At 35.5% G+C, this 23,579-nt stretch overlaps 1 protein-coding gene and 1 non-coding gene across 12 annotated transcripts in view; one reads left to right on the top strand and one right to left on the bottom strand.

The window, feature by feature from the left end:
• The window catches only part of LOC116430223 (mind bomb 1), a 676,416-nt gene that overhangs the window by 40,387 nt on the left and 612,450 nt on the right, over positions 1-23,579 (top strand). The window lies entirely within an intron of this gene.
• Positions 15,212-15,283, bottom strand: TRNAM-CAU (transfer RNA methionine (anticodon CAU)). Its single transcript has one exon. It is a non-coding gene; the product is annotated as a tRNA-Met (tRNA).

Raw genomic sequence — 23,579 nt, 5'->3', positions numbered from 1 at the left:
CTGGTAATAAGTGTGTAATGATACGTATAGACACAACTGAAATTAGAATTATTTACATTTTAAGTAAATTGTTACGATAATAATAGAAGGATTTGTTAGAGGTAAAGACATCAGAGGAAAAAGTATTATGTTACCTGATAAATAAATGTATTAAATTTATTTAAGTGGGAACTGACAGTGTGTAGACCCGAACGAAACCTTTTCTCGTTGAAGAAGAATTTTTAAACTCTGTCAAGCTATACGTAATATATGAATCGTCGTTCGCGATATGGGAACATGTTTGCTTGTAGTTTCAAATGCCATAAAAAGCGACTCTGCCTTGTTGGCATTCGATTGGATGGTTTCATACCGTCATTCGTCTACAAAAAGTTGTCGGTATCGTCGTTTTATGGCCGCTTTTCGTCTGATATGCCGGGGATTGGTTCTTCCTGTCGACCGAAAGATACAGCCAGTGACAACCAAAGAGAAGAATATTATGGTTATTTTTGTTGGAACTACGATTCCGTAGTTTCGAAGCAATTATAATGGTAAACTCTATCAAACTGAGCGAAGTTTCTGAAACTGAAGCATAATTCTTTCATGAACTTTTCTCATTGGTCTGTCATGTTAAACAACATTGTAGATCAAGAATTATAATTTCAATGCTTTGTTTAGTAAGACTATATGAATGTTATGGCAAATGTGATGTTGCAGAGATTGTGCATCAATTCATCTTTGTTGTTATTATCAATTTGTATGTCAGTTAATTAAAATTAATAGAATTCAAAATGAAAATTTATTTGAATGGTACTGTTCATAAAACGTTCAATAAAGAAAACAATTAGTAATTGGATACTTGCTTGCTATTTGTTTTGTATTGATTTTATACATTACAGATTTCTCAATAATTATCAATTTTTTATATTTGTCTTACTGACACTTAACTTACATTGAAGTATTCATTGAGAATTAATATTATTTAATTAGAATGTCTTATTATTATATTTATCATAATGTAATATAATATAAATTCATTATAGATTTCATTATATAAACATACACTACATAATAAGAGCATTATTTTTAAATCAATAAAACATCAGGAACGTTCTTTGTGATCGGTACGAATGGGACATCTTGTGTATATTTATTATTATTTATACTATTATAAAATATAGAACACAATAAATACATTATAAAATATTATAAAATACAAAATCACAAGAAATATAGACACAGCACAGACCTAGCAACAAAATATAAAAAAACATTCATCAACCATATTTCTTTGTTGCAGGTAAGACAATCACACCTAACCCGAACAATCAACGCCAACGAATTGGTGAGTAAAATTCCTCACCTCAAAACCGAGTTTCGTAGACACAAACGTCAATCACCCACAGTCCTATTCATCCTTCCTTCTATTCCGTGGCTTACGATCGCTGCCGATTAATGCGATCCGAATAGCGCAGCAAACAACGCGTTTGCTTCCGTTACGTCGCATCCAGGCGAAAAAGAATGGCGCGCACGTACAGCGTTTTGTACAGGTCGGCCATAAACTTGGCCGGCATCAAATACGCCGGGAGAGTAAATCTCCTGTCCCGCTTTATTTTCTCGAAGGTTTACAGATATCTCGGAAGCCATCGAGCTCGAAATTCCTATTCGATCGGGCTCCGCATTTTTCCGGTTCCGCTCGCGGGAGCACAGCGACAGTCACGATCGATGCGCCGTGAAGTGAATTCCTCTCGGAGCTAGTAGAAGCCTGGAGGTAGAGAAGCTTAATTCTGTACTATAAACACAATGAGACCGCCGCATCGTTAAGGCGTTAGGTTTGAATAACGATCGAACGCGACGGCCCGGTGCTGGCCCTAATTCGGTAACTCAATCTTTGTCAAGTAAATCAATTTAGCAGACGATGGGGCCACATCAGTTTCCCGATCCATTGCATCGCGGCTCCCTTTTACCCTTTTGCCCGTTCACCGCTCCCCTTTGCACCCGCGCACCCTGGTCACACCGTTTGCTCGGCTCCGTTGAATTTCACCGGGCATTAACGCCGGCAATCCTCGTCTAATCAGAGTCCGACTATCATGGTCAGCCTCCAGGATCGTCCGACTTTCTCCCTGTGTCCCCGTAATCCCAGGCCGCATCATTATGCAGCCGATCCTGATTTCCAACAAATTTAATAACCTTCTTACGCGTGAAATTGATTCCGAAAGGGTTTGTTTGAAAATTTAGTCCTTTTTTTCGTTGTTGATCGAACCTTTGTAGCTTAACACTAAACCTACCGGTGCTTTAGCTACCGATCATATTTTTTCGAAAGGAATATTGGTGATTGTTGATTTAATATGGAAACAATACAAACAATAACTTTTGCACAATAAGTAAAAGATTATGTATTTTTATTTGATTTTAAGAAGAACGGAAAACTAGAGATACATTTTTTTAAGTTGGAAGTTGGGGTCATTTGACCGGGCATGGTAGGTTTAGTGTTAATTGTTTTGTAGTTACATTTTGGTGGGATTTGGGTATTAGGTTTTTGAAAATGGAAACGTATTTGGTTTTATGTGAATATGGAATAAGGTATTTTACGTATTTTTATTTAATGGAAACTATAGAGTATTTTTCGTTTGATTTTGGAAGCTTAGGGTATGTGATAATATCTAAATACATCCTTTTGGACAAAAAATACTCAGAACTTTTTTCGATACTTTGTTTTCTTGAATATTTGGCTTCTTCTGTTCCCATGACTGGGTTACGATTTCTATGTATTTAACAAAGTATGAAAATGTTTATATTAAATTGAGAACATTTAAGAAGAGGAAGAAGAAGAAGAAGAAGTAACAAGAAGAAGAATCTTTTCGCCATTCATTTGACCTGATCTTTAAACGTTTGAATTTATGATATTAATTTTAAAAGTCTTCTGTTTCCTGAATATATTTACTGAGATGCCTTAATTTCGATATATTTACGCTATATTAACAAACAATTGCGGCGAACGCATGAATCTTTCATAAGAATTCGGCTGTTAGGGAGGTAAAATCACGGCATGAATATAAGTTACGACTCATTCGTTTTTCTCGCCAACCTGTTAGCTTTCCTCGAGATGAATCCATAAAGCATCTTCAGACAGTGGCTGCTGAGTGAAGCTGACGGCCACCGGGTTATTCCGGATGATTTACGACATTTAAAATTAACGACGAGTCCCGGATGGTAAGAAACGGTGCAGCCAGTGTCCTGTGCAACTGTCGACGTCATTTTTGAAATCCGAGACATCGCGACCGTCCACTTCCTTTGCTGAATATAAATAAATGACAGAAATATCGCTGGCCAGAAGTGTCCCCTAATTACACGCTTTTTAAGCGGGCCGCAATTTTGAAAGATATTTGAATTTTGAATGTGGTAATCCTTGAACAGCAGCGCGGTGAAACTGTTGTACTTGCTTGACGACTGTAGATTATGATTTCCTTTAATATTAAATTGAAATAAAAATTAGTAAAAATGAAACAATTTAAATTTTACTTTTTATAGAAGATTCAATGGAAAATATGTATTAAAAAGGATACGGAAACTTAATTATTGCAAATCTGAATGATGATTGTAGATTTTCGTCTGTAATTAATGATGAAGCTAACAAAAGTGTAGTACTGATATTTTATATCCATCATTAATAAGTAAATCATTTAAAAGCTCAATGAAAATTATGATCTATTATCTTTGATACTAGAAGAATTATTATTTTAGCGTTTTGCTCCAGTAATTGGAACTAAATAATTAAAGAATCATTCCTACCCTTTAAACGTCTATTTCAAGAAAGCAACATTAAGGAAATATAGCCTGCGATCATTTATCTACAAGAGGTCACTAATTAACTGAAAGATTTCATTTAATAGACCTTTCAACATTACTCTTTCATTATCTCAACGATTGATGAATTTCATGCCAGGGTCTAACAGGTGATAAATTAACACTAGAAGTACCGAAAAATTAAGCTGACTTAGTCATCATTTTGTATACAAATTAGAAAAGTATATTTCCCATAAGTGCAATAATCGTATAATAAAATTTTCAAATTGGTAATTTTGATTCATCCGGTGGCATATCTGATATCAAAGTTTTTTTAGTTAAAAACTAACTGATGAGTATTAATATCTATGTCACTGATTAATCACATTTCCTAATGAATACGTTAAACTCCTCACCTCCAAACAATTAAAATAGTGCACAAACTATCCAAGTTCTAAAAACTAGAAACTAGTTGTTGCTTAGTAATCATTAACACTAGTATAATCTTAGCATTAATACCTATTTAGAGCCAAAAATACGTATAATTCATTGTTTCCGAAAGTCTTATTGCAGGATTACCCATCATCCCGAGCTTCTAAGGATTGGTCATCCTTGCTTTTTCTCTTTTTCTATACCATGCAAGTTCTAGGAAGTTAACGAAACTCGGTATTTTATATTCAGCATTCTGCATATACCCAAAATTATACATCGAGCATATTATCAGTCATTATTTGGCTATACACCTTCCGAATTTTCTTCGAAACAACGAGTCTTATTTCACACAGAACACAACAGTGCCTTCTTCCAGTTTGCCCAATTAGACCCGCACTCCTTTTCCTAGCCAGCATGTCATCGCGGTATGCTATGTAAGCGTGAAAGCTAACAGTAGAAAGGACAGAGGGTAGAAAGAAGCTAGGTTGATCAATGAGAGATCGTCGCGCGGCACGTGAAGTTAAACGAAACGAGAGTGTCCTCCGGGCAATTATGCCAGTTAACTTGGGCAAAAGCGTTAGCCCAATAAGCCCGCTGATTGTCTCGAGTTATCCGGGACCGTTCCCGCAGGACGTTGGGGACCGGCTTATCAATTTTTACGACCTGGCCACTGCACCGGGTAATACCTGGCAACCTGATACGGTTGTGTAACAGGTCCGCCAATGGCCGGGTCGAAGCTTCTCCCCTTTGAATGGTATTCAGAGCCGAATGGCGCAGACCGGAATAGTCCCGGTAAAATGTTTCCTTGGTCACAATGGGCGTTAGCATTCCGGGTATTATGGTTCTTCCTAGGTTCTAGCACAGCTTGTCCGCCCGGTTGTAACCGATGACCAAAGACAATGGTATTTCGAATATAGTCCAACCTCGTTCCCTGTCCTTGGCGAATTTCGGACGTTCGAGTGGGTGTGCTTCTTGCAAAGGTCTTGCCAATGAATGGGATTGAAACTTTATGCGCCGAGTGTTTGCCTTTCTTAGGTGTATTGTCGAACTGATTCGAATTTTAGGTGGAGATATATGAAGTGTTGATATCTGTAGTAAATTTCTGTTAAAGTCTTAAATGTATTTTATTATTTTGAGTGATGTTATATGTGTTCATATAGAAGAAATCTCAAAAAGTCAATTTAAGTACTCGCTAGTTTTAGTGTTAACAAAATTTTTTTTCTATACTCCCTAGTTTCAGAGATATTATAAGAAATGTACTTTCAACCCTGAACTTTGTGGGGTGTTTTCACTTCTTCAAAGTGGATGTTGGCTGATAAGAAAAAAACACGTGTCAAATATTTTCTTGAGAACTATGTCTCACATAAGTTTTATCAAAATCGACGTGTATTCATTGAAAAGGTTTCCTTGTGAGATCTGCTAATAGACTCATCAGTAAAGGCCCCCATACACGTTGAAACATATTGTGACGTAGGCGTCGATATAAGCGATGGGTCTGAGCCTTTTTCACTTTTTGTTTGAGTGCAACATGTATCATAAAACTTTGAAAGACTCAAAGCCATCACTTGTAACAATGCCTGCATCGCTGCAAGTTTCAACGTGTATATGGACTTTAAGGTTATCTTAGGAGTTCCTTACCTTACACGCGGAGGTGTATGGCAGAGCTTTACGGAATGTATATATAGCAGGTTGAAAATAGTTATGATATCGGTTCCAATTTTTGAAGCGGTTATCGAAATAGCATCATAATTGTTATTAGGTCTATCGATCTCGGTTCCGGATCTTCAACCAATATTATATCGGCTTTGCATCGGTTCTATAACTGTTATTTTTCTGTTCTGCAAGAAATGCAGAATATTAAATAAAAAACTTTATATGTTTTAAAAGGTTTAATGAAAAAATGGGTGGCACAGTTAAAGGTTGATTGGAGCGTTAAAATATCACGTGCACGGATTATTTCTCAATGATTTTATCCTGACACTTTTTTACGCAAAATGGCGAGAACGTTTCATACCAAAAAGTATATTTTTTCATTGAAAAGAACAATGGAATTTTTAAATGAATTGGAACCGTTATACTTGCAAAAAATGTATGGTCCTACAAATACAGTTACCTGTGAAATCATTCATCTCTATCCAGCAACGGTTTTTATAATTGCTCTGTGAAAAATGTTATAGTTTTCCACAGTTGCGTAAATTACCCTATATAGGTCAGATTTCACAGCAGTTCTTTTAAAAATACCAGGACAGCGTCAAACTATTTTCTTTTGTTTCCGCTCGTAATATTTATCTTTCTCTGCAATAAAGTCGTTGAACAAATAGAAGGAAAATTGGAATATTGACGGTTTCGGTTGAATTGTATTTCGAAGTTGCGTATGTACTCTGCAAGTAGAACATTCACAGTACAGTCGTATTAAAACACCGATACCGCTTTGTGTTGTATTTGAATAAGTGGCAAATATTTATACAGGGTGTACCAGAAATTATAGTTCAACCGTTTGTGTGGTGATTTTACATGCAAAAATAACTGTCTCTATTTAAATCACTGTTCTTGGGAAAAATTAATTAAAGAATGGAACTACCTATGTAGCTAACAGGTAATTTCCAAAAATTTGCGCACAGTACAAATTTCTATTGTTACACTTTACTTTCTGAAAGCTAGAAAGGAACAGATTTATTTATAATGACATAAATATTAGCAGTAGTGAAAAGACGTAAACGTATGTATTATTAACACTAAACCACCGAGCAATTACAGTGACTTATTTACAATTTTTTATCAAAGTTAGAACAATATGTTTCTTGAGATTCGAAGGATCTTATATCTGTGCAAATACATGAATTTAATTAAAAATCTTACACAAAAACGCCTTTATTGTTCAAATACTTGCAAAGTAAAATTCTGAAGTGGGTCAATTTGACCCGTCCGATAGTTTTAGTATTCAAATAAATTACTTAGACTTTAAATTTACTTAAATATACATACCTATTATTAATTAAATGAATATATTACTGAAACTTATTAATATAATAATACAACTCACTTTAAACACATTGTTCATAACCATTGACAAAATACCCAACTGCAGATTTTAAAGGTTATTCTTCTCAGAACTAGCACTCCAAATGAAAACATGTTATTGTTTTTATCAGCTTATATTTTTCAAATGGAACCACGACTTCGCATGCACCCCGCAGGCAAATCCAAATGATTTTTCACCGTAAAAATATGTCGACCGTGTCGCGCGATACTCTCGATTTCGTATCGCAAGAATGTTTCACTTCGGCCGAGGAGGAAGACGAATACCAGTGGCGTAGGCGTGTCCAACGAGCGTACGAAATAATAAAACACGGATGCACGGCAGTCGGTGCCGGTGCAGGGAAGTTTCCAGCGTGGCCGCGTATACAGCGCGCGGGTGGTCGCATGTATTGGTGATCTGGATGGTGTCTCACGCGCTATAAATTACGGCGTCGGGGCACGTAGAGAGGCGTTTCAGAAATTATTCAACTGTCTCTGCGGGATTGCCGACAAAAATACAAAGGCATGATTTATATTCGATCGTGCTTCTTATGCATTGAATGTTTACTATGCCGGGCACGCGCCGTGGAAGAAATGAAAAGAGCGGCTAGGACATGCTCGCTTCTTCGTTTCCTTTCTGGCACCTTATAATACCGATCTTCGATATACCGACGACCCTGTTCCTTTCATCACTATCGGTTAATCTGACGGACGGGATGAATAACAATTATTGATCTATGCTACTGGTACTTATAACGCGAAGACGTTATAAGGAAGGACTATAGAGTATTGGAGTAAGTCAGGGATAGTTGGTTCACTGTCTTTTGAAGAACTGTTACCATATTCGCATCGGGAAACGAGAATTCTTGCTTTTGAGCTGTTAACGTATATGCAATGTATATATAAAATCAAAGAATGGAGTGTGTACTCGTCAAACGCGGGACGAATGCAGCTTGGGTATATTTTAATGAGAGAGCAAAGCAAAGCAAAGAAGAATTACATGTTTATCTGAAACACTAAAGAATTCGTCGTTGAAAAACTTAGTATCATTTCGAGCTTTAAGATGACGTGCTATACTCGTCAAGCACAGTTAACCGGTTAAGAAAGATGTACAGAGAGTATTGGGGTAAGTTGGGGAGAGTTGGCTCAAATATTGTTGAAGAATTAGTACTACATCCGCATAGGGAATCAAGAATTCTCGGTTTTAAAAAATAAATAAAGAAGTTCTTCTTTAATGGAATTATATATAAGAGTGGTGCATAAAACAGTACTGATACTATTTATGTACAATTCCTGAAAATTTCAGTGGAATATCTTGATTAATAATTATCGCAGAGTTAATAGACCCCGTTTTATTGGGAAATTTTAGCAAAAATTACTCGATGCGAATGTATTGATATGCCATAATATATCATTGATGACTAATAAATAAAATATGCTTATGAAATCAAGTACGTGAATAGTTAAATAGGATTCCGTCCATAATTCAGTAGACTGTTAGAAACAATTAAAAATATATAAATTTGACGATTTAATACTAGATTGACAGAACGCGTCAATTTGACGCATATTGAATTTTATAAATATTATTTAGTTAATGTTTACGTCGATTTTGATTGATACGATACCGCAGATGTACATTTTAACTGTTTATCTTTAAATCTATAATTTCCAAAATCTAAATGAAGGAGCATTAATTTGTTTAAGACCAATAGAATAAAGTGTATAATAAACGTTCGCAAAACTAGTGTTAAGTGAGACTGGATCAGCTTGCTTACGAACACTTTCCGTATGCAGATGTACAAAAATGTATGAAGATTAACGAATGCATACCAAGATAATAATAATTATCTTCTAATAAATCTTACACGGTTTACCTGAATAAATGTCTCGAAAAGTTATAAAAACGCAAGGACCTGTAGGGGATTCGAAAACACCAAGAGACAGTGTAAATTCAAATATATTCGAGACAGTGGTTTATCAAGAAAGATGTAAAGAGACAGATAAAACGGAAATACAATGGGCTACGGAAGAATATCCATCAAGAGCTTAGAGTGGTTCTATGGAGATGGAAGTAGCTGCGCAACTTACATTCTGATTTGCCGCAGTTTCTCGTGGTTTCGTGAAATTGTTCACCGTGTGGAAAGACGGACAAACAGTCGGACAAATTTCACTGCCTCGTTTCTATGTAAAGAACCACGGTTTCTACATGATGAAGCTCGTTATTCGCTCAAGTTCCGTCTACCGCGTGGAAAATCTCATAACTCGTTGGTTGGTTTTGTCTTAAATGTTTGGCTTCATGTGGAACCATTTTACGTATTTTTAATAGGTTTTTTTTTTAAATCTAGAGGCTCGAAAAAATGAAAGAAATAAATATTAACGTAGGTATATTAATCCTTTGCACTTGACAATATTGTTCATTGTAAACATTTATTATTTTCTGGTGAAATATCGATGATATTTTTTGTAACCAATATAGAGTGTAGTTTTGTATAAATTAGTGGACGGAACTATTTTATTTCAACGTTAAATGTGTTGATATATTATGCAAAATGTAATATGGATTCGGAATTTTATAATTTTGCTAAGTAAATTCTGATTAAAAGTCGTCCTTCGAATAAGACGAAAGATGAGGTAAAATTAATAAATAAATATTTACATTTTTAAGGCTCATGCTAAAATTTAATACAAACAGTAAGATAATTGTGGTATTTATTATAATTTTAACAGTTTAAGGATTGTTTTCTGTTCTCTGAAAAGTTATTTGCGACATTGGTGACATCAGATTGTCAGACGATCACCGTCAATGCTGACAATTCTGTATTTATTTCTATCTATGTTCCAGTTGTAACATAATTGTCATTCTCGAAATAAATTCTTTATTGAATACTGATACTTCCAAAAACATTGCAATATTAACTATTTTCCTCTCACTGTGAACGTTTCAGTGAAAAGATCTACATCAATGAACTTAGAGATCCGTACAAATGCATTAATATTGCTCTAATATGTAAATAGAAACGCCATCATTATAAGATAATAACTTAATAACTTCAAAATCAACATCCTTACCAAAAGAACCTCATAAAAATTACAGAACGTCACTCAATCATGAAAAATAAATTCCTCGCCCAATGCCCCGCAAAAGAAAAGCCGCCCAAACAATCGGCAGAAGTCGAACGATAAACCTTCGCTGGAGCAAAAGAGAAAGCGAGCGTCGCAGGAAACTTTATATAAGCCTGCGAAATACCGCGCCAGGCCAGCATCCACTCGGGGCAAAGTAAATTCCGGTTCAAAGGGGTTAAATAAAGTTTGATCGCAGTCTTCGTCTCTGAAATTTTTCATCAATCGAACGGGGTGTCCTTTGATCCTATCGGATGCCGTGGAAGCGATGTGTCTCCATCTTATCGTCGGGGGATGGGACGGCAGTTCGAAACTTCTCGGGAACGAGTACCTACGTGGACCGTTCGAAACTTCGCCTCTGTTTCCATTCGAGATTATATGATTCAGCAAAATCGACGTCGAGAAAGGAACCGACGTCTCCCGTGCATTCCGTAGTCGTGTTGGCGGTGAGTCGTGTCCTGGTAGCTGTTATTTGCTGTCGATCGATGCCGCGGTGTAAAATCTCTCGTAATTTCGTGGATGGATCGTCGTGAATCAAAAGGCTCGTCTGAAACGAGTCAACTGACGGCGATTCAATCGGCAAGCCGGCGCTGTACAAACCATATAAACCGCGAAATCGTGCGGCAGTTTACACTCTAACGCTTCGCCGTGTGCACGGTTCGCTGGCTCAATCTGTGCAATTTTCGATCGTGAAAACATTATAGGCGACGCGCTCCCCCAAGCGCGACCATCGGTGCGTTCACCGGCGAGAGAGGTCAATCTCTGCGCTGCTCCTTTGAGGCCGACCCGGCACGGGTTGAAGAGTCGCGTCAAGAGTGGTGAACGGACTTTCCAGTGTTCGATTATTTGGAAATGGGGCAAGATCAAGCGGCAAAGGCGATAAGGGTTGCGTTCACAATGTACAAAGTGATCTGAATTAACAGTAGAAGTATCGAGTAATTCAATTAGATTTTCTAATTTTTCTATAGAAACTCCAACGTTGTCTGTTGAGATTTCAATCGATTTATAATTTAGTTTGCGTATTTTTAAATCAATTTCATTACTCATTTCCCTAAGAAACATGTGTTCCTTTTCTATAATTGCAAAAGTAGAATGTAGGAATGGATCATTTTGACTCATTTGGTAGTTCTGGTGTTAATAGGACACGGTATTTGAGGATTTGTAGAATAAGCCGGTGCGATGAGTGATTGATTGAGTACCTCTTTGATAATCTAACGAGATTATTGGTTTTTCTGCGGGTTTTGTTTTATTTTATTCTTTTGAAGAAGCATAATCATTTTTTATAGTATTATAAAATTGTTAAGTAAAATGTTTACGTATAATGAATTTGTTTTAAAAATTATGACAATATTTTACATTATACCTCTCTCAATATTAAGAGGCTACATTAACCCGCCAATCTGACGGTTATTAATTTTCGTAAACATTAACAAACAAACGCTAGAGCCCAAACAAAAATCACGTTACGCAAACACGCAGCGTCGCAACAATTCGATCGACATCAACGTCTCCCTTGATCAGTCCTAATCCGTCGTCCCATGGTCCAGCTGCAGCGATCGTCCCCGATCGTTACCGCTCGCAGAATCTCTGAATCCCAGAGATCCCGCGCGGTTCAGGCTGTTTCGCGTCTATGGTCAGTGCGGTCGGCCGTTGGGCCGCGACTCGCTCTCTATTATTTTCTCCGTGGTGCAGCGCGAGATTAATATATGTTGAACACTGCTGCAGGCCGGGACGTGCTCGCACTATCAAACGATAGTTCCAGGTAGGAGTCCAACGGTAGCCTGGGCTAGCTATAGACTCCCCTAGTTGGTAGTTGCGGCGCGTCCCGCTCGTTATAACAGCAGAGTTGGTACAGGGTCGGCTGATGGGAAGGCGGATGGAAATACGGTGGTCGGAGAAGCCGACCGAGAGATGTATATAAGAGCAACATGCGAGGAATAAACGTTGCACGGTTAGCTACCGTTAGCTTGTGTTCGAACCACGCCGCTTATAATACGATGGTCAGCCTCTACGCGTTCCGTGACGCGAGCTTGATCGTGTCCGAGTATCGAGAAATAGGGTATTGTGTCAATGATAGACGAGATTAAATTCATATCACGCGCCTAATGACGCTGTTAGTCGGCTGTGGCACCCTGCCGATGATATCAGACGCGTGGCTTGTTAATTTTGGGAGCTTTCGGGCGCTGACGTATCGAATATCGTTGATGAGGAATCTAGTCGTGGTACTATAATATGCCTATAACATGCCTTGAGTCATGTAGAAGTTGGTGCACATGATGATGCGTGCTTTTTATGCAGCTTTACGTGCTAATTTTAGAGTAAACGGAAAAAATGAGCTGGAAAAGGGGATGAGGTTCTTTTGTTTGTGACCCCGTTCCCAAGAAAATCGAGTCTGAAAATTCGTGGGGAACGCGTGCCACTGAATAGGAATTGGCTAACGTGTTTGCCCAAGACTTAGTGCTCCTACTTCTTGCAAATACTAATGCATGCTGGGGTACGAATTTTTTCGTTTCAGTTTGTTTAGAAATGAGAATTTTTGTTTTTGGAGTACCTCTTTGCAGACCTTTTATGCGTTTAAGGATCACGAGAGACAAGTGTGGATAAAGAAAATTTGTAATACAATTTGGTTGCAGTAGGATCCATGCGAGTAAAACGAATTGATACTTTTACTCTTATTTACTATACTGATAAATACAGTTAATACTGAAAATATTTTTGAAAAATTGCACCAACGAAAATACCTTACTAGAAAATATAATTTATGTATCTATTGTAACAGGACTTATGAAAAATTCATTATATTAGCTTATACTTACTTTATTTTAATAATAATTCTTCGCATATGTAATCGTATATTATAAGAGAATGTAAAAATAGTCAAATCAGCTGAAACAGCAATTCAAAAAAGAAAATCAAAATTATACTATAAATTTATAACCCCAGTATTCCAAATACAACTTACCAAAAACCAACATTACAATCAAAACACAACCATCTCAATTACCATCCTATTCCCCACAACAAATATTCAACGATCACTCCCCGAAGCATTCTCCTCTTCCGGCGGTGCGCATCGGATACCGGTTCGATTCGGAAGCATCCCCGTCCCGCTTATTGGAAACAAAATCCGAGCTTATCGCCGGCCCATCTAAATCGAAATGTTCGAGGCGTTCGAATATCTACAAAAATCTTCTGTGCTATAAACCGCGAAAGCTGGATGACGCTAACCGACGGGAAAGGGGTGGCTCGTTACAGTCTGACGCCCCGTTGAGGTGGGAAGGGGGACAGGTGGCGCGAGGTAATGCGGATAGAGAGTGGATTTAAACGTTCACACTAGATTACGCAAATGGGACGATAATGCGGCGAATCATTTTCCCACAGAGCCGTCGACCGACTCGATCCACCTTTCAGGATAGATTTTCTCCTGCCGATCCTCATCCTCCCCTGCCGTGTTTCTCCCTTTCAGCCCTTTCCGCGCGTCTCCGGGGTGAGCCTTTCGCCGAGGATCTGCTCGATGACGGTCTACGTTACTTACCGACTCGCATAGGAATGCCAGGTCGCTTCGGAATTCCATGCAAATGGTAACGACTGCCACCACCGTAGACCGTCCGAGGCCATTTGGCCGGCGTAAAACAGGGCCAGGACAGAACAACCTCCTCCGCTGGTCCCTGTTGCCATCGAGAGTATCCTGGTGTTCTCGTTCAGAGCTTCGAACTGTTCTTGGTAAGGGTATCCCTTTGTGTTAATAAAAAATTCGTGGTTTCACGGTAAATTATGCTGCTCTTGAGGGACACCCCTTGCAATCGAGGCTGATAGTGTATTGTTTACAGAGGTTGTAGTTTGTCAAGAATCTCTTCGAATGTTCTTGAGGAATTGAGTTGTTTGTTGTGTACTCTAGCGGTGTATCGATGTGCTGGGACTGGGAGTTTGGGAATGGAGTGTATTACTAGTGGCAATAAGCTTTTTATTAGATGAAGTGGTTGGAAGGTGATTAGAAGTATTGACAATTTTATGTCTGAAATACTGTATAGATATGAGGTTCATGGTTACTTTAACACTTTCTGAAGCGAACGTTTGTTGATAGTTCCTTTAATAACAGTATTATTTGAAAGGGGAAATTATTTTCTTCTACGTAATGATTCTTAAATAGATAATAATTCTATTAGATTATTTAAGATGGCTATTGGTTTATGAATATAATTGGTATAATTGTTGAAATATTCATTAAGAAATCGCTAGCTATTAATCACTGATCTTTTAATATTGGTAAGTGAAGCGTTCAATTGGACTAGTATAAAAATGAATATGCAAATAATAATCAAGGTTTCCATTTATCATTTAGGGGATAACGAACAGATAAAATGTTTAGAAAAATGTACTTGTTTATTTTAGAAAAAGTATTTGATTCACTGCATTTGGTAAAAATTGATTATTGGGGGTGGTATTAATCTCTAGTTTACAAAGATGCACCGATCGATTTACGTTTAATAATTGAGGTTTCTAAGGGATTTCATTTCGTTATTCTTTATTATTATATTACTTTGCTTTATATTATTTTTTCTCGTTTCCATGTTTTCCATGTCCAAGAATTTTCTTATATTCTTAACTGTTTTTAATTTCTTGTCTTATAATTTTCTTAGCAACAACGCTTACTAAAATCATTTATCGTTGATAACGACATGTGTTCTAGGTGTAAGAAAGAATGTCCAATTAGTAGACTCTTGATCTTTATAAATCATTTTAAGAAAGTTAAAATAAAAGAAACCAAAAAATTAGGTTTCCTTAAAAAAATATGTTTTTTTTTCATAGTAAAAATGAGAAATATCATGTTAATAATGCTCTACAAAAATAAAAATGAAAAAAAATATCACACATTTAGCAGAGCGTGGTTTCGATCCACGGACCTCTGGGTTATGGGCCCAGCACGCTTCCACTGCGCCACTCTGCTTCTTGTGAATACTGAGGGGTAAGGTGAAAACCTTGCTAATGTTCGTTAACGTACAAGTTCCTAAGCATTTCACAAACCTGCGAGTGTCATAAATATATGACAATTCCCAATATAATAATTTTTTAACAAACATTAACGTACCTGAAGGAAATGGTTTAAGGGGTAAGATTTAAAAATTTGATGTAAATGACAAATAATTTTAGACAAATGATAAATAATAAATATACAGTAAATATATAACATTAAATGATAGATAATAAATATATAATAAATATATAATATTAAATGGTAGATAATAAATAAATATAATATTAGTGAAAATACATGGCCATATTTAATCTAATATTTAATTAGGGTTACATTTTCTTGACATAAAATATACAGATTTAAAAATTTCCATTTTTATAATATTCATTAACACTAACCGTACCGGCACTTTGCATATACTTATTCCTATCGTAACCAGATCAGATAACTGGCTATAAAATAAAACTAAACAAGTTAGACAATAAATTTTTCTTAGTGCAAACAGAAGCAAAAGGACAGACAAAAATTGAAAACCTGTTTAATCGGAGAATATAAGAATTGGTACAAAGTTAAATGAACGAAAGGAAACGCAGAATTTAAACAATTTAAAATCTGTCAAAGAAACATGCAGATTTATTACACGAATAATTGTATCTTCAACGAATTATAAATTTTATATAATGTCAAGGAGTGGAATGCATTCATTTGTTGCGGATTACAGTAACGCGCAAGCGTTGGTACTCTGCTTTTGGTACATTGTTATGTAAAACATACAACATACTTAAATTTCATATGCGCATATGTAATGTTAGTTACGAGCAAGGAGAATTAGGAAGTTTTGTGGTAACAGTTACTTTTTATGGTTTCAGTATTCTTGGGAATTCCCTATATTAATATTTTCCTTATAAAAATTCCTCCCTTTTTTTTGGAAAAGTTTCAACAGAGTATAAAAATGTTTTGGTCCAAATTCGCAAATGTGTTTCCAAGATCTGGAAAACCATTATCGTTACTCCCTTTGCATCCATTGGCAGAATGTACACCAGACGCCAACTGATGCAGCAATTACAAAGTAGTATTCACTGTTCCCTATAACCGCGTTACGCGAACCTAATGGCGCGATCACGCGGAGAGAACGTTGTATTACGGTTTGAGGTGATTTAAATCATGTTCGTGAGGTGTTTCGGTGTCTGGGGTTCTGTTCTGATCTGAAATAAAAGTAACCGATTTCCCATAAAAATTGTACGCGTAGTGATTGAAAAATACTAAGAATATGTATCGAATATTTTACAAGAGTTTTTTCTAACGGAATAATGAATCAGTTTTTATTTAACTAAGACAGTAAGTGAACACAACGTCTGTTTCGGTACAATTGATCGGAACATAATGAGGAACTACATTAACTTGTTTCATAGATATTCTCATGCAGATTGAGATTCGTTTCCCTTTTTAATTGATTATAATTTTATCCAGTCGAGTCGAATATTTTCTTTTACATATTTCCACCGATTGAATTTCAAGCGATTTTATAAAGCTAATTGTGAGTAGTTCGATTTAAGGATTTGAGAAAGTGATTGAATAAAGTGATCTAGGTAGCTCAATCAAAACTCTAAACACGCTTTTTATGAAACTACTTTTCTTTCTACGGTGGATTCAAATAATTCATTTCAAATTTGATATAGATTTTTAATAAGATTTATATTTCACTAAAATCGATTAAATAAGTGTATTCTTTATTTATTAAATTAAATATAATTAATAATTAAATATTATTTATTAAATTCTTTTAAATTTATTCAATAAATAAGATTATTAATAAAATCGTTTCACTTATGAAGGAATATTTTTTTTTAATTCTAATCAATAGTTAATAAATTTTGGAAGCTAATATTCATAAAAAATGTATACTTTCTACACATTCGAGAGTAATGGAAATATATTTCTTTTCAGTTTCATCGTGGAATTCGATATCACTTATTGTTTGATCATGTTCGAAAGAGAGTATTTTCCAAACTATTTCGCAATAGTTTCCATGACATACAAGAAATTTTCGAAGTTCTAGCGCACGTACTGCTGTTGCTCCCTCCACGTCGAGAGCAGTTACGATAGCGTCGGCGAACTCAACGAAAATTACGTATGCAGCTTGGCGTTCGTTAAAACGACTTACCTCTAATTTAACGTTTCGGCTTATCTTTTAGAGGAACGGAACCTCGTAGCGATCACTTTTACGGTCTTCTTAATGATAGTGGACTGGATAGATAACACTGATTATTAACATCGGAGACATTTACAATGTAGCTAATACGAGGAACATCACAGTTCTCGGTCCCGTAAAATTGATCTTAAGGACTTGAAACTCTTGAATTGGAAATTCTCTTTTGGAAGAGTACCCAACAAACATTTAGGGATTAAGTCAAGCTAGGGGAGCGTTAAGAAGTCATAAGAAAGTTTTGAGACAAGTTAAAGAAGGTATACACGGTTAAGGGTACCAAGAAATTATTCAACTTCAAGAATTTTTTTTCAAGAAACTAATAAACTGTGTTAAATGGTTTTGTCTTGTTTTAAAGAATACGTTTTTGTAAGAACGTACTAATTTCGTTTATGCAAAAGGAACAGAAGGAATAGAAATTGTAGTCAATGTCTGCGAAGTTTGTAATAATTGATTTTAAAGTTAATTTACATTATCAGTTTAAATGATAAAAACATGTTTCAATCATCACTAAAGACTAAACTCGATACGTATTCTGCAATTTCCATGATTTCTGGTTTCAGGTTTTCTCTGCACCCATTTTCCGAATTATATTAACGAAACTTTCGTATGCATTTTGTATAAATTTACCAATGCATTTCGTAAGAAGTTCTTCATTCGAGACGATGAAAACTGGTAAAATTGCTTCTTGTACGATGTCAGAGAGAATAATACCCGAGCAGGTTGGTGTTTGTAATCCTTTAACCTATTTTCAGCCTTTGCCCTTTGATACAAACACCAACTGTCTGCTCCTTTCGGGCAAAACCGATGCTTCACAGATTGATGCATCGTCAAGTCTTTTCCTTCGTTATATTTCTGATAGGAATGAAGCATTATTTTATTTGAGGAAGCTAAAACTTTAAAAAAAATATCAAAAAATCGAATATCTTATTATCTAGTGGCTTTAAGAAAATTAAGAAATCGCAAGAAATTTCAAGTTCAAGTGGATAGGACATGCGCACACAAATTGAATACGTTAATAATATATTAATAATAATCATAGTTAAGTAATAAAGCAGAGTAACCAAATAGGTTAATAATTGGTACAGTTTAATTTTGGGAATATCTTTTTATTACGTGATACTCAAATCAACAAATTCTGGGCCTGTTACAATTAGACTTAGGCTGATTACAATTAGACTAATTAGAATCAGCAGATTTTTGGAAGTGGAAAATTCCATGCAAAATATGTACATGATATGAAATACACAGGGTGGAAATTATAAAGTATTACAGTCGAATAACTCCGAAAGTATTGATTATACGCAAAAATGTTTCAGACGAGAGTTGTTTAATACCAAGGGGGACATCATGTGGTGGAACTTTTATTTTTCCTGGTGGATTTTTCAAGATGAGGTGAAGGTCAACTTTCTTTTTTTAAATAGAATGATATATTTTTTTATCCACCATCAAATAGTGCGTTTTAAGACGAATTCAACGACCTATGACTCAAGGTCATTCAAGGTCAAACTTGCAGGGAAATGGAGAAAAGGTGTGATCGTTTTATTGGTACTTTAGATCGTGCCTTCGAACATTCACACCAAAATATAACATGTGTCAATGTCAGCATTACTCAGGACAACATCAAAATCATTATCAATGAAATGAAAACAAACGTATTTACGTATTACTGTGCTCTTCTGCAAGATAGTCAGTTTACTTTCATTACCATTCGTGCTAAGATATCCTTTGCTGAACGATAGTATTTAAATAAGTGGTGAAAATGGAAATGTATCAAGATTATTTTGATATGTTTATGGTACTGGAGAATGCAGGAAAAATTACAGAAGACTACTTTCTATGGGGTCGCATTAAAAATTGCGTAATATTCACTAAACCTACGACGCGTGAAAACATGAAAGTCAGAATACGCGAAGCTTGTGCTAAGATAAACGTTGAAATGTTGAGCAAAGTTAGAGAATCATTAAGAAGAAGAATTGTTAAGTGCACTGAAGTAAGAGGTAACCATTTTAACGCGTACTAAACTACAAATAAAACGATCACACGTTTTCTCCATTTCCCTGCAAGTTTGACCTTGAATGACCTTGAGTCATAGGTCGTTGAATTCGTCTTAAAACGCGCTATTTGATGGTGGATAAAAAAACGTATCATTCCATTTAAAAAAAGAAAGTTGACCTTCACCTCATCTTGAAAAATCCACCAGGAAAAATAAAAGTTACACCACATGATGTCCCCCTTGGTATTGAACAGCTCTCGTCTGAAACATTTTTACGTATACTCAATATTTTCGGAGATATTCGACTGTAACGCTTTATAATTTCCACCCTGTATATAAAATATCCAAAGTGTAGTGCATTTTATAACATTTGTTACGAAACATCATTTTTGATTGCAATTCCATCCTAATTACATTTTTGAAAATCAGAATTTTTATAAAGATCCTCGGTCTAATTATAATACACTCCATTCTGGTGATACCTTTTATACTTAGATTTATTAGCAACATTAATTGTTCTACGTTCAAGAGATTTTCTTTCATCTCGCGAAAAAATATTCATCCTCGATCGATCGGAGACGTCGCGTTGATTTATCCCCGTGTGCAGAAATGGTCGCTGTCTTCGTGTGGAGGACCAACAAGGCGGTTTCCTCGAGGGTGTGCTATTCCATGCAGATGGAAGTCTGCGAACGATGATTTATTCGTTGCACGTAGGAAATACTGAGGGGACGGATGTTACAGTCCGAACGGTGCTACGCTGCAAGAATGTTGCTCGGCATATTTTGTTCCGATAGATTCGCTAAGGGACACGATGGACGGTTACGTTTGATGATTTCGAGCGCTGGCCAATTCTATCTTAAAGGAAAGTTTTAGTTTTTACCAGAATCTTATTAAAATCATATTACACTGGGATTTAGAAATTTTCTAACAAATTGCTGTCGGTATGTTTTTGAATATATATAGTTTTCGTTTTTATTGTCAGAAACTATGCAATAAATACATGTATGTATTCTAAAGAAAGTGTGTTAAAAAATTTAATAGTAACATTTTGGTGAAAATTTATGTTTAATTGTAACGCCAATAGTATCTATTATTATATATTTACATAGTTAACATTATTGCAATAAATTTATGCTGCTTGTTTGGTTATCAATGACTAAATAGTAACGTACTGTAACCCTTGAAATGTAAAAGATATAAATTGGTCATCAGTAATTTTTCAAAAAAAACCTCACGTCCTCTGTTAACAATGTGTTAATTGTCGTTTGGATAAATGATGAAATTAAATATGAAATATGGTAAATTCTTTATACTTTACTTACCTTCAGCTCGTTTTTTAGTAGATTCTAAATTTTATATATTTATAGTGTTCTTAATTTTCCAAATTTAATGTAGCAGAATATTTAAAAAAATTCATTGAGATTTGTATCTCTTTTGCTATGCGATGACACCTTCGACTTTTGATAAAATAACTTGCAAGTTATAGTGGGATTTTCACCAAACACGTATTTCAGGTTTGAAATAAACCGATCGAGTAACTTTTTAATCACACATATCACTTCCTAAAATTATTTTATCTGAAAAATGCATTGAGATAATTTCGTAGCTAATAATTATAAAATATTCTTACTCTTAATTTTCGATTCACGAACTGTTCCGAACAAGGCTTCTCTTTCTTCTGTAGCCGCTGTTCGTGTTTGTTTGCTCGTCATGGCATAGTAGTCGGCCTGAGTTCGGGTTTTGTGACGCAAAATCAACAAATATTGAACGCTAAGTCCCGTAATAACGCTCACGAGCTCCATAATTCGGGGAATATTATAAAATCCACCATTAAAGATGCACACAGCCATGTAAGTTATTATCAGACTTCGGATTTTTATGCATTTATGGGAAATTTAATATTGCAAAATTGCATAGAATACACGAAATTTGAAAGAATATATAAAATATTCAAAGCGTAGTACTTTTTGTAGTGTTCATTAGGGAAAACCATTTTCTATCGTAATTCCAGAATTAGTCAGTTCACAAAGTTGGTACTCCTGTTTTGGCCACTAAAACAATCGATGATCAAGATACCAAAAGTTAATATAAAGCTTTGCAATTAAATATAAAATATATATAACGTAGAACATTATGAAAACTATATGTTACACAAACAAAGTTTTTATATCATATTATTCTTTACTGCCATTAAAGTACAATTACAGAGATCCACAGTCTAGTTATTATCGTGCACAGATTTGTGGACATGAATATATTTTAATGAAAAGATGAAAGAATATAATAAAATAACGAATGATTAATTGATAAATAATACTTTAATGAAAGATCCGTATCAATCGATACATTTGATTTAAGGATTTGATATTATTTTACGTTTTCAACAAGGTCTCTTTTCAGGAAATCATCACAGGGTACCTCGTAGCAGATTGGTTCAATTAAGTTGTAAAATGAATATTCGGACACGGTTATATCCCTACAGCAATTACACAGTTGTTTTATCGGTGCTCGTTACTGGATCAGACGTCTTTTACTACTGCGCAACCTGCGCTTCTCGTTGTTGTAACTCCGTTAATCTTCCAGCCACGAGCGAGACACCGAAATCGTGTTCTACTTATTCTGTTAATTTCGGCCAGCTACGTTATTATCGCGACGCGTTGAATTGTGGAGTATTTGAATAATGAAACAAGTAGAACATAAAATAAGCGGTTGGCGCGAAAATTGCAATGTTGGTTTACATGTAAAACCATATTACATGTGTAATAGTCAAAAACATTTTTAATAAAACTTCATTTATTTCTTTATTTTTATTAAATACGATACTTGTGTTTCCCACAATTTTTACGGTAATACAAACAAATAGTTATTTTTTTAAATTATTTTGATCTGCTTTTACACTGTATGGAAAGTCTCGCTACGATATATTTAAGATATAATTAAATTTTAGTCGCGATTTTGTTTAAAAAAAAATAAAAATAATGTATGAAGGGATGGTAGTGACATTAACGAAAACAAATTTATTAACGATATTAATATTCTTAGCATTGAGAAATTTGATAAATTTAAGAATGATTAAATTAATAAATCTTAATTAAGAAAGCAAACTTAAAAATTACTTGACAAAAATGTTTTAGGAGTAACAAGAATTCAAATTAAGTAGAAAAATAGATTAATTTTATTTTGAGAACTGGTTTTCTTCTCTGGTCCTCTTGTGAAATAGGGATTAGAAATTTTTCATATCGATAATAAGAAAGTTACCATTGCACGAGGACAGCAAGTGTGTTAACGATAAAACGTGCTCAGTTTCGATAGTACAATCTGTAGAACACGGGGATTTGTAATATCGTCTCGTTCTGGCTGTAATTTCTATCCTTTCTCTGACATAATAGGGTTCCCCTTTATTATAATGGTCGACAGTCTTGCCGAAGGTTATATCGGCAGGGAAGGAATATTCTCTCGATGCGCGTAAGTCAGAAACTGCAAGGATGATAAATCCCACACGTGCTTTTAGGTCGGATATGCTATCGCTGGTGAGTACGAGGGCGAGATGAGTCCGGGGACAGGTTGGTCTCGCGCCTCTTGTAATTCCGTACCTTCAGGATCAACCCTCGTGATCCCCTTGTTTCACCATTTTGTCTCTCTTTCTCATGGAATTCTGTTTTAGACAGTTGTCCATCATTTACAAGCGCGATGAATAGAAATTTAAGTTGTTAACCTTCTGTGGACGAGGATTTTTTGAAGTATTCGAAACCATTCGCAGAGGAAGTAATACATCAAACTCTTAACACTCTGTTGACCGGTCACGAGAGAACTCGTCTGTGCACTTATCTGCTTTAAAGTTATATAAAAGATATGCCCAAAGATTCATTTCAATTCATTATGTATAAATAAAATATATTGAAGTTCATTTAGATTGTTACACTTTCATATTTAATTACGGAGTAATAACTGGTTACATGGGATCGCATCTGCGTAAAATTGCCGATTAACAATGTGTTAACACTAAACGTACCCACACTTTCTATGTACTGATTCCTGCCGCAATCAGTCAGATAACTGGCTATAAT

Source organism: Nomia melanderi, chromosome 1 (genome assembly GCF_051020985.1).
Source record: "Nomia melanderi isolate GNS246 chromosome 1, iyNomMela1, whole genome shotgun sequence".
NCBI classification, from domain to species: Eukaryota; Metazoa; Arthropoda; class Insecta; order Hymenoptera; family Halictidae; genus Nomia; species Nomia melanderi.
Note: the sequence above shows the minus strand (reverse complement) of the source record. Positions and strands in the feature narration are given on the sequence as shown.